Below are 10,827 nucleotides of genomic sequence, written 5' to 3'. Positions count from 1 at the left end.
TCTTTGTCGTAGAGATAGCATAATTCAAAGCTTTGATTTCCTATATTTCCTCAAAAGTTTACTACCTTTGTCCCTTTTATAAAAAAAAAAATTTTAAGTATTTTAAGCTAAAATTTGTTTCTTATGAAAAGGATGAGGAAATATTCTACAATAGCAGTTATTACCATTATTGATGACTTAAAAAAAAAAAAACTGCTCAAGAGCACTTGCAGTATTAATAAGGAAGTACTGGTAGATGTGGCTAACAAAACTTATATACACTGCCAAAACTTCTCTGCATATTCGACCTAGGAAGAAGTTGGATGAGTGTGGTTGCCTTCGTAGGTTGTTATTACATACCTTGGGTCATCCTTGTCTCTCTCCACTCTCTTTTTCACAGTGCATCCATCCACTGAACACCTGTAGTTATTCCTGTAATCAAATAACATGCTGTTATTTTATTCATAAAAAGAAAAATAAAGAGAACTATTTTTACATATAACATGTATCTTTCTCATCGTTGTTTTAAATTTATATAGTAATATTGCACTATATATATATTATTGGCTAAGTAGTTCTAACGATATGCAAGTATGTTTTTTATGCTTCCTAGCTTACCCTTTAATTTCTCATCGTGTAATTTGGTTTTGGTTTTCTATTTCATCAGTTGTTTACGCTTAATTAGTTGCTTGGTAATTAATCATTTATCCGAACTCTTGTCGAAAAATCTTTAAGCCTATTTTATTTTATTACATAAATATGTATCATAGTCACACATACCTTGGATTTGGGCATTTTTTCACCATTTTCTTTCCGTACTTCCTCCATCTGTAGCCATCGTCAAGTACTTCAATCTCTGACATTGTTTTGAATGCAACTCTCTCTTTACAACTTCGCTATTCTCACGTCCACTGCTAGTATCTCCTAATATTACACAACCAATAACTACAAGCTAAAGAGAATATACAAATAGTTGAAAATGTTCATATAAGTTATTTTAGTAATCAATTGAATTAGAGCATGTTTAGAGTGCTCCAGATTCAATTTAGGAATTAACTCAATTTTGTGACATGCATGTTTGATCTAAAAGTACGTTCGCACACTTATATTTTACTTGAAATCAAGTTTGTACAAAAGCAAGATCAATAATTCTTTTGCAAACTCAATTTGCAAATAAAAAATTATTTCAAAACTAAGTTTGCTAACTTTAACCTAAACATACATTTAGTCATTTGAAAATGACTATATAGACATCTCAAACTACAAATAAAACACACTTCCATCATCTCATGAGGAACAACTAATTTGATATAATTGGATGAACGTCTAAAATTGTTTTACACTTTGGGTTAGTATATGGTCATTAATCTCGTTCATTCATAGTTGAAAACGTAATTAAACTAGTAATTGAAAATGTATATATGAACATATCTCAAGCTACAAAACAACACGCTTTCATCATATCATGATTCATGAGGAACTACTAATGTATATGCTTACTGCTAGAAGACCCTTCAAAGTGACTGCTTCCTCCTCCAAACTCACCTAAATTACTGGCCTGATGAACTTGGTTTAAGACATTCTCAGAAGCAACCGACTCAAGATCATCATGCATCCATTGATTGTCATCGAATTTAAGTACTCAGAGAGCTCAAAGGGCCACTGGTTGGTGAAATCATCACTGTCAGGTCTGTCTGGTGGTGGTGGTTTTGGATTTTTGTCTGTCATTTTGGTACAACGATGAATGATTTGAAAAGAAAGTATCACGGCGCAAACAATATATAAACGCACACCACAATCGTAGTTTTTAGTAAGGCCGCTTCATGGTAACTTCCTACGAGTAACATTTATAGGAAGTTTCGAAGGTAATGACCAAAGTAGTAGAAATTAATGCCAGTGTTTATGTCAGTGAAAAAGAATATTTAAAACAAATAAACATTGATTAAGTCAGTAACAAACAAATTTATATCTTATAGGAATTTAGGTTTGATTTTTATTACAGATGTAAAGATGTTTTTAATGAATAATTTATAGATATTTTTTTGTAAGTATTGATTAAGCCTTGAAATCTTCTAATACCCAATTCATCTAATTTTTTTTAATGAAAAAAACATTTAAGAGTAGTGAAGAGAGTTTAAGAGATAGATGCTAATGTTGATTATTGAGATACAGGACTTGTTTGTAGGTTGGACCAATTAACCCCTTCACAACGGAAGTGCAAGTCAAAGTGATGGAGTTTTTTTGTGGTCTCTAATATTGCAAGTTTCTTCGAACCATAATTAAGTCACTGCTTTCATATAAGCTACTAGAAAAGTGACTTCATCTATCTTACGTACGTTCTTTAATTCACCTCCCGCAAGTGGAGGCTGCTCTAGCTTCTAGACTATGATCTTAGTGTGCCATTCAAACGTTAATGGGTAAAGGATTAATTAAGTGCCTGAATTGCTCCAAAAAGGTGAAAAATAAAGATTTATTTTTCTCTCCGTAATATATGGTACCAAAATTTATAACTAAGTTTATTTCAATGAACTTATAGAATAAAGGATTTTTTACATTCCCAACTAATTAAAAATCAGATTAAGAAATAATTTTTAAAATAGTTATTGTAAGAGTAAACAAAAAATTCTAATTTGTTTAAATTGTTAATGCATGTACTAAGTACTATATTCTCATTAAATAAACTCAAGGGGTAAATAGTCATATTTATTTCTGAATATGTAATTCACTAATTCGTTAACAAATATGTCTCTGAAAGATAAAAATACAAAATTTAGTTTTCGAAAGTGTAAAAAATACGAGAAATATATTCGGTCGTTAACTTCCATTCATCACCGTTAATAAAATAGTCTACGTGACATAAAGGGACAAATTTTTCATTGAAATGATTATCAACGTGATCATCTCTAATTTTCAACATAGGGGCATATTTGTCATATAATATTTTTTGACTTTTCATCTTTCTATTCCGCTGACAAATGCGTTCCTGAAAAATGAAAATACAAAATTTAGTCCCTGAAAATATAAAAAAGTGTGACAAATATATTCACACGTTAATAATAGATTGTGACTAATTATTATAATTTGGAAAAATTTATAATGATTGCGACAAAATTTTGGAAGAGTTATATCACACTAATAAGTATTTGTGTTCTGTTATATAATTTTTAAGCTATCAAAACGATAAAAAAATCATTGTTTCATTTAATCAAACATTATTTATTTAATTATTTTTTTATAATTTTTCCATAATAAAATATGAATGTCTATTAGTATATACAAGGACACCAAATTACAAATTATAATAAAAGTTTGTCGATTTTTAAATTAATTTTTTTAAAATCATATACAATTATTTTTTATTGACTAGTCATTTAAAAAATCATAATCTTAATTAAAAAAATCATTCCAAAGGAGGTGAGTGTTTTTTACAAATTAAAAGTTTCATTACAACTGTAATTTTCCCTAAAAATTATTCATAGATCTAATTTAACTATAATGTTTTACAATAAGCATTTTTTTTACTCGAACCTTTCATCAAACATGGGAGTACAAAAAAATTATTTACAAGTTTATGAAACAAGTATTCTTTTTTCTTTTAGACTCAATTTAATTTACAAATTTTTATCATTAATTTAAATTTAATAAAACAAATACAAAAATAATTATTTATTATATTTTTTCTTATTTTTTTTTCTTTCACCTTAATTACATTATCTGAATTTTAGTTAACAATCAAATTGAAATGTTAAATGTACACTGACTTTTGTTTGTTATTTGAGATGAGTTAGTTAAAAAAATATTAAATTACTAATTTGATTCTTTTGTCGCACTCATTATAAATTTTTCAAATTATAATAATTAGTTACAATATATTATTAATGTCCGAATATATTTATCGCACTTTTTATATTTTTGGGGACTAAATTTTGTATTTTTATCTTTCAATGACGCAATTGTTAGCGGAGAGAGAAGATGAAAAGTAATATATATATATATATATATATATATATATATATATATATATATATATGTGTGTGTGTGTGTGTGTGTGTGTGTGACAAATATGTCTCTATGCTGACAATTAGAGAATGTCATATTGATAATCAATTCAATGATAAATTTATCCTTCTATACCACGTATACTATTTTATTAACGGTGACGGATGAAGTTAACAGTCGGATATATTTGTCGCACTTTTTACACTTTCAGAGACTAAATTTTATATTTTCATCTTTCAAGGACACATTTGTCAACGAATTATATATTTAGAGACAAAAGTAACTATTTATCCTAAACTCAAGCCATACTTCATATCAAATTGTTTCACCATCTCTCATTCTATGCCTTGTAGCATGGGTTCATCAATATTGATTTGGATGCCCATCAAACTTCAACAACTACACTTTTCATGGTTTCGTTTTAGTTATTTCGAGTATTTGTTGCCCGACGCTATGTCTGAATATATACTAATGAGTAAAATACATTGAAATGAGACAAAATGAAAAAGAAGTGTAATAGGATGGAACTAATAGAGCACAAGAGAATATTTTTCATTGTTATATATTGTTATGATGGAACTAAAAAAAAATACTTCTATCTCATACCTAAAATCTGAGCGGAAGGAAAAGTATTGCATGAAATGCATTTCGTCATATTCTACTCATCTTAATTGTCACAGATCAATATAATTTCATTTTATTCCACTTTCATTTTATCACTTTTTATTAGTCCAAAAATGGCCTCGGTTAAGATATCAAAAGTGTATACCAATTACAAAAACTTCTTTTTTATGGGTACGCTTTTTCTTTGGGGTATTCCATCTTTTGCCTATTTTTGGTATGCTGATTTTGTTTACTACATTCAATAAAAACAACTCTTGATGCAGAATATGAATAAATTACTAAAAATAATATAATTTGATACATTAGATTTCATTTAGCTTCAATGGATTTAGAGGGAAAATGATTTTACTTATATAGAAAGATATCATTTGTTGTCAAAGCATATGCAATAGGACCTTTGTCTTTTAGTAAGTGCTTTCAAATTCGTGTGTCCCAAGTTCGTACAATCAGTTTTCGCGCGTTGACTCCAATTGGCTTTGGTGCGACCAGAAATTTGCAATATTTGTGATCAGGAGAGAAGGTGAACTTATACCAAATTCTGGTCTGGTAATAGGAATCTTAAAAGCACACACTTGCTCGGAAGTTCGTAGGTATCTTCCACGTACAGCTGTGTAGACAACATATTATCATTAAATTATGCGTAATCAATTGCGTCAAGAAAACATGTCAATTCTTATGATTAAAATAGAATAAAAAGAAATATATATTTATTTAATTAACGAAAATATAAGAGAAAATTACTTATTAAAAAAATTAAAATTTTTACTTCAATTTAAATTTAAATTTTTTTTCATTTTTCCCGGCATGAACGGAACCAATGGAGTAACTGCGGGGAACTGCTTGAGGCACCAGCATTTTTGCTGGTACACCCAGCATTTTTCTAAAATATCGAAAATGTCCTTATGGGTATTTTTTGTTATAAATAGCATATTAACTTTTTCATTTCTGTAGTGTCTTTTTTCGTAAAATTGCACTCCCTTAGTGTAACTTGCTTCTGTTAGCGTCTTTTTGTGAACGTTTGTTGTCGTCGGTGGTGTATGTGCGTTGTTTACGGATATAGGTAAAGTTTGGTGATTTTTCATCACCGGAGAAGGAGAGATGCGTATTTTTTTTTCAAAACATACATATTAACAATATGTATGGTTCATACAGATTATCAATCCGTATGTTTTGAATTTTTTTAAAAAAATTATAATTTATTTTAAAAAAATTATACATTTAATTTATTTACAAGATTTGATAATTAAACACATTTGTTATTTAACTGAATGTTGTATTTAGATGTTTATTACAATAATTAATTGTTAAACAAATTTGATATTTAATTGAATGATGTATTTGGATGTTTATTACAGCAATTGATAATTAAATAAATTTAGTATTTAATTGAATGATGTATTTGGATGCTTATTACAGTGATAAAAAATTAAACAAATATGGTATTTAATTGAATTATGTATTTAGATGTTTATTACAACAATTGATAATTAAACAAATATGGTATTTAATTGAATGATGGATTTACATGTTTATTACAGTGATTGAAAATTAAACAAATAGCATATTTAATTGAATGATGTATTTAGATATTTATTACAGCAAATGATAATTAAACAAATTTGATATTTAATTGAATGATGTATTTATTAGAATTTATATGATATTTATTAGTCATTTGTTTAATTATAATATTATTTTTTATTTTTTATAATTGAATATATTAATGAAATATGTAGTGAAAATGTATTCAATGGTTATATGATGTACAATACATTTTTTTTTGTATAGAGCTATATTTGTGTCGATAACAAATAAGGTGATTGTATAGTTTTTTTAGTCGTTTTTTGTATATCATTAAATTTGTTAAATGTTTTATTAAGATGAACGAAAAATAGTGGAGGTATGATACTATCATGTCTTAAGAAGTTGATATAAATGTTAAAAATAAGGAAGATGTTGGTGTGAAAGTAGAACATGTTGATTGCTCTGATGCCTTTAATACTTCTCAGGTATTTGTCTAATTTGTTGTTGGTACAGTAATTATATTATATAAATGTTCAGTGATCTCAGACCTTCTTTGAATTGTGTTATAGTTGTTTGATACCCGTGATAAAGTTTTATATTGGGCTCGACGGTGACTCATGAAATTGGATTTGTTGTTGTGATAATGAGGTCAGACACAAATTGGCAAATACTGGTGTTAGAGGAAGAGCCTCATTTCTGTTAATAGTTTACGAAAGGAGTGGTGAGTATAGGCTTAAGAATAAGGATTTAGTTAGAACATGCACTGGCAGTAGAAAATGTGGATGCCCGTTTAAGTTGCGTGTGAAGCCAGTTTTGGGAGGAGAAGGATGGATGATGAAGTTAATTTATGGGACTCACAATCATGAAACGGCAAAGTCATTTGTTGGTCATCCATATGCGGGTCGACTAATTAAAGATGAGAAGATTGGTGTTGCTAATAAGACGAAGTCCATGGTGAAGCAAAGAAATATTCTTTTGACGTTGAAGAAGCACAATGTCAACAGTTATACAACAATCAAACAAATTTACAATGCCAAAAATGCTTACTGTTCTTCCATAAGAGGGAGTAACTCCGAAAAGCAACAGCTCGTGATGTTGCTTGACCAAGATCAATATATTCACTGGCATAGGTTGAAGGATGAAAATGTTGTACGTGACTTGTTCTGGAGTCATCCTAATGCAGTCAAAGTAACCAATTCTTGTAATTTAGTTTTTTTTTTTATTGACAATACCTACAAAACAAATAGGTACAAACTGTCATTGCTTGATATTATTGGAGTTACACCAACAAGAATGACATTCTCTGCTATTTTTGCTTACATGGAGGGAGAACGTCTTAATAATGTTGTTTGGGCTCTACAGCGGTTTCGGGGTCTTTTCATGAAAGTTGATGCACTCCTTGGGGTTATTGTTACCGACGGAGATTTGGCTTTGATAAATGCAGTGAAAACTGTATTCCTAGATGCTACGAACTTGTTGTGTCGGTTTCACATTGACAAGAAAGTGCAGGCAAAGTGCAAAACCCTGGTGGGTCAAAAAATGCATGGGATTATGTGATGGAGGCTTGGGGAAGTTTGATTGACTGTCTATGTGAGAGTTATTTTGATGAGTACCTTAAGAACTTTGAAATGGCTTGCTCTATATGGCCTATGTTTGTCGACAATGTGTGCCAAACATGGGTGATTTTGCACAAAGAAAAATTTGTTAAAGCATGGACTAACAAAGTGATGCATCTAGAAAACACAACTACTAACTGTTGAACTATTGGCAACTATACCAATTTGCACAAGTAGTATTTAAAACGGTAAGTCCGAGTATCGTGTCCACAGGGAATTTGTTGTACTTAGATGTTGTATATTCAGTATGTAAACATTTTTAGCGTTGGTAATAAAGATAAAGAACTCATTAATGGGTTGATTTTCTTTAATTAATTATGTTACTTAAACAAATGACAAAATGAACACAAAACTATAAAAATGGAATAAATATCAAAGTAAAAACTTCAGGGAGTCTTCTATTAAACTTCCTCTTGCTGTACTAATAGGTTTTTTCTCTATTTAACATTACTCTAGTGTTCTTGCACCATCAATTTACTCAGACCATGATTCCTCACATGAACGAGCCTAACTCTCTTAGTTTTTATTCTTGATTCCTCAACAAACTCCTTCTAAGGGAGTTGTAGTACGCACACGGTACAAAATATACTAGATTACTGCATTCTATTCCTAGATAAACAGACCTCTAGCTGCTCTACCAAGTTTTAAGCATTCTAAGCATTTTCCAACACTCAAAACCAAACTAAAATACAAATGGATGATCAAGCCATAAGTACGTAAAATAAACACAGTTAGAAGCAGAGAACACTAGAAATAACATTAAATAGATAGTTAGAAGTTTACATTAAGAGTGCTCAATAGAATAACTCCCCAACAATGAAGTTTCTAGCCCTCCATTAACAAGGAGGACTTAATTCAAAAAGGAAATGGTGTTTGAATGAAAGAAAATGGTAAATGGATGAAAAAAATGTCTTATCCCAGCCTATGTGCCTTCTTCCTTTTGTTTCACGTCATGTCCTTTCATTTCCCTCTAACTCAGTGTTTTAAAGACTCTTAGGCTTCTCAGCATACGAAGGCGCACTCAACAAGATGTCTTGCTGAGTGAGAGTAAGTGGCTATGCGCTAAGCGCTATGCCAGAAAAGACAATGTCCTCGTTGGGTGGGCTGGCTGCATGCTAAGCGCGCTGCTCTCTGGCTCAAAATTCTCTAGGGTTTTGAATTCGCTCAATGAGCTGGCTGCCTCGCTAAGCGAATGAGTCTCGCTTAGCCAATCTGGCTCGCTGAGTGAGTCCTTCAGCAGCATTTCAACACTTTCTCTTCTTTAGCCTAAAAACCAAGTTAAATTCAACATTAGTTAACACAAATGGAGTTTCTACTTTATAAATTCATACAAGAACAAATTATTTACAATTCTCACAAAAGAAACCGTAAATTAGAGGCACATTGCTACTTTTTCACTTATTTTTAATGCAGTTAAAGCTCATGAATAGCAATTAACAAACTCTCCCAAATTTACAGTTTTACTTGTCCTCAAGCAAAGAAAATGGCAATTTCCTTGTCGTCAAGCAAAAGAAAGTAACAGTGGTTAATCAAAATGGTGTTTGTCTCATTAGTATCAATCACATAAACAAAGATGACAAAACATGCATCAACCAATAACCTTCGGAAGTAAAGTGCATTTTGTTTAGAGACATGAGCATATGCATTAAGTACCAAAAATGAAATAGGCTAGCAGGCATGACAAGTATCAAGGAAGGTTAACCAAGCTTAATCCTCACGGCCACTATCTCTCTCAAACGCACAAGTTTTTTAGGTAATTCTTCATATAGACAACTAACACAATTCCCAACTTTTGCATTTCATCTCATTCCATACACTTATGAGCACACAAAATGAATCTGAAGGACTTTATTTGGCTTATAATGAGGTTGGGCTAAAAATATTTCATGGTTTTTCTAGGATGCTAGCAAGTGTCTTTTTAAATAGTGATCAAGGGGTTCCCATGAACCCTAAGAGAATAAAGGTCATTCCTGAGTGGCCCACTCCACCAAGTATAAGAAAAATTTGGGACTTCCATAACTTAACAAACTTTTACAAAAGGTTTGTCCCATATTTTTCTATACTTGTAGCACCACTCATTGAGTTGGTGAGGAAGCATGTTCCTTCATGGGACGATGCCCAGGAAATGGGTTAGCAAACCTTACCTTACTTCAACATACCAAACACCACTAATATATATGTTTTTGTTCTTTTTACAGGTGTTGAGGAAAAAAGCCCGGAGTTTCAAGAACCTCGAGATTTGAGGTCAAATCCTTTTCAAGGGGGAGGGAATGATGCAATCTTACCCCACAAGGGCATTGGATAGAAGACTCCAAGTAGATTGGGTCAGAGATGCAAGAGAAGGCCTTAAGGTTCTCATGAGCCTTATAGCAGATTTCGGACCCATGGGCTAAGTATGAGTCCACTTATCTTTGTACATATTAAATTAAGGTTTCATTATTTTTAGGCCTTGTATTTAGGGCTCCATAATGTAGGTAAGGTACCCTAGAAATGTAGGATTTTTCGGCCCTTGTATTTTAGGGCACCTAGACTAGTTTTTGTATTAGGGGTAGTTTTGTAATTTCACATGCATTAAGTGAATATTTGATGTATGTGTTGGAAAATAAAATTAATTGAATTGGGAGAAGCCCAATCCAATTAAATTTTAGAGGGGGAGGTAAGCATTTGCTTGTTACACCCCATTGCCACATCATATAGTCACACTTTGTGCATGTGCTTCATGTTTTACATGTCTCATGCCACCTAAGCATACTTAGTGGAGAATCTTGGACTTGATCTTGAATTAGTGGGCTGAACCATAGCTAAAATTCACTAATCATAATTAGTGAAATTTTGGCTCCAAAGTTTGGCTCCACAAATTCAATTTCAAATTCAAGTGAAATTTGAATGGAAATTCCTCCAATTTTGTGACACTTAGGCTATAAATAGAGGCCTTGTGTGTGAATTTTTTTCAATTTTGATCATTTGAAAATTAAACTTCAGATTTCAGAGCTCTTTTAGAGCACCAAATTTCGTGCTCTTCTCTTCTTTTCCCTTCATTCATCTTTTTCTTCCTCCAAGCTCTTATACATGGCCTCCTATGGTG

The 10,827-nt window shown here is 31.1% G+C and overlaps 1 pseudogene; it reads right to left on the bottom strand.

Annotated features, from left to right (window-relative positions):
- LOC100799261 (probable WRKY transcription factor 50) lies at positions 1-1,707 on the bottom strand (annotated as a pseudogene).
- Between the last annotated feature and the right edge of the window lie 9,120 nt (positions 1,708-10,827).

This window comes from Glycine max, chromosome 14, assembly GCF_000004515.6.
Source record: "Glycine max cultivar Williams 82 chromosome 14, Glycine_max_v4.0, whole genome shotgun sequence".
Lineage (NCBI taxonomy): Eukaryota > Viridiplantae > Streptophyta > Magnoliopsida > Fabales > Fabaceae > Glycine > Glycine max.
The sequence above is the reverse complement of the archived record's forward strand: the minus strand, read 5'-3'. Positions and strand labels throughout refer to the sequence as shown.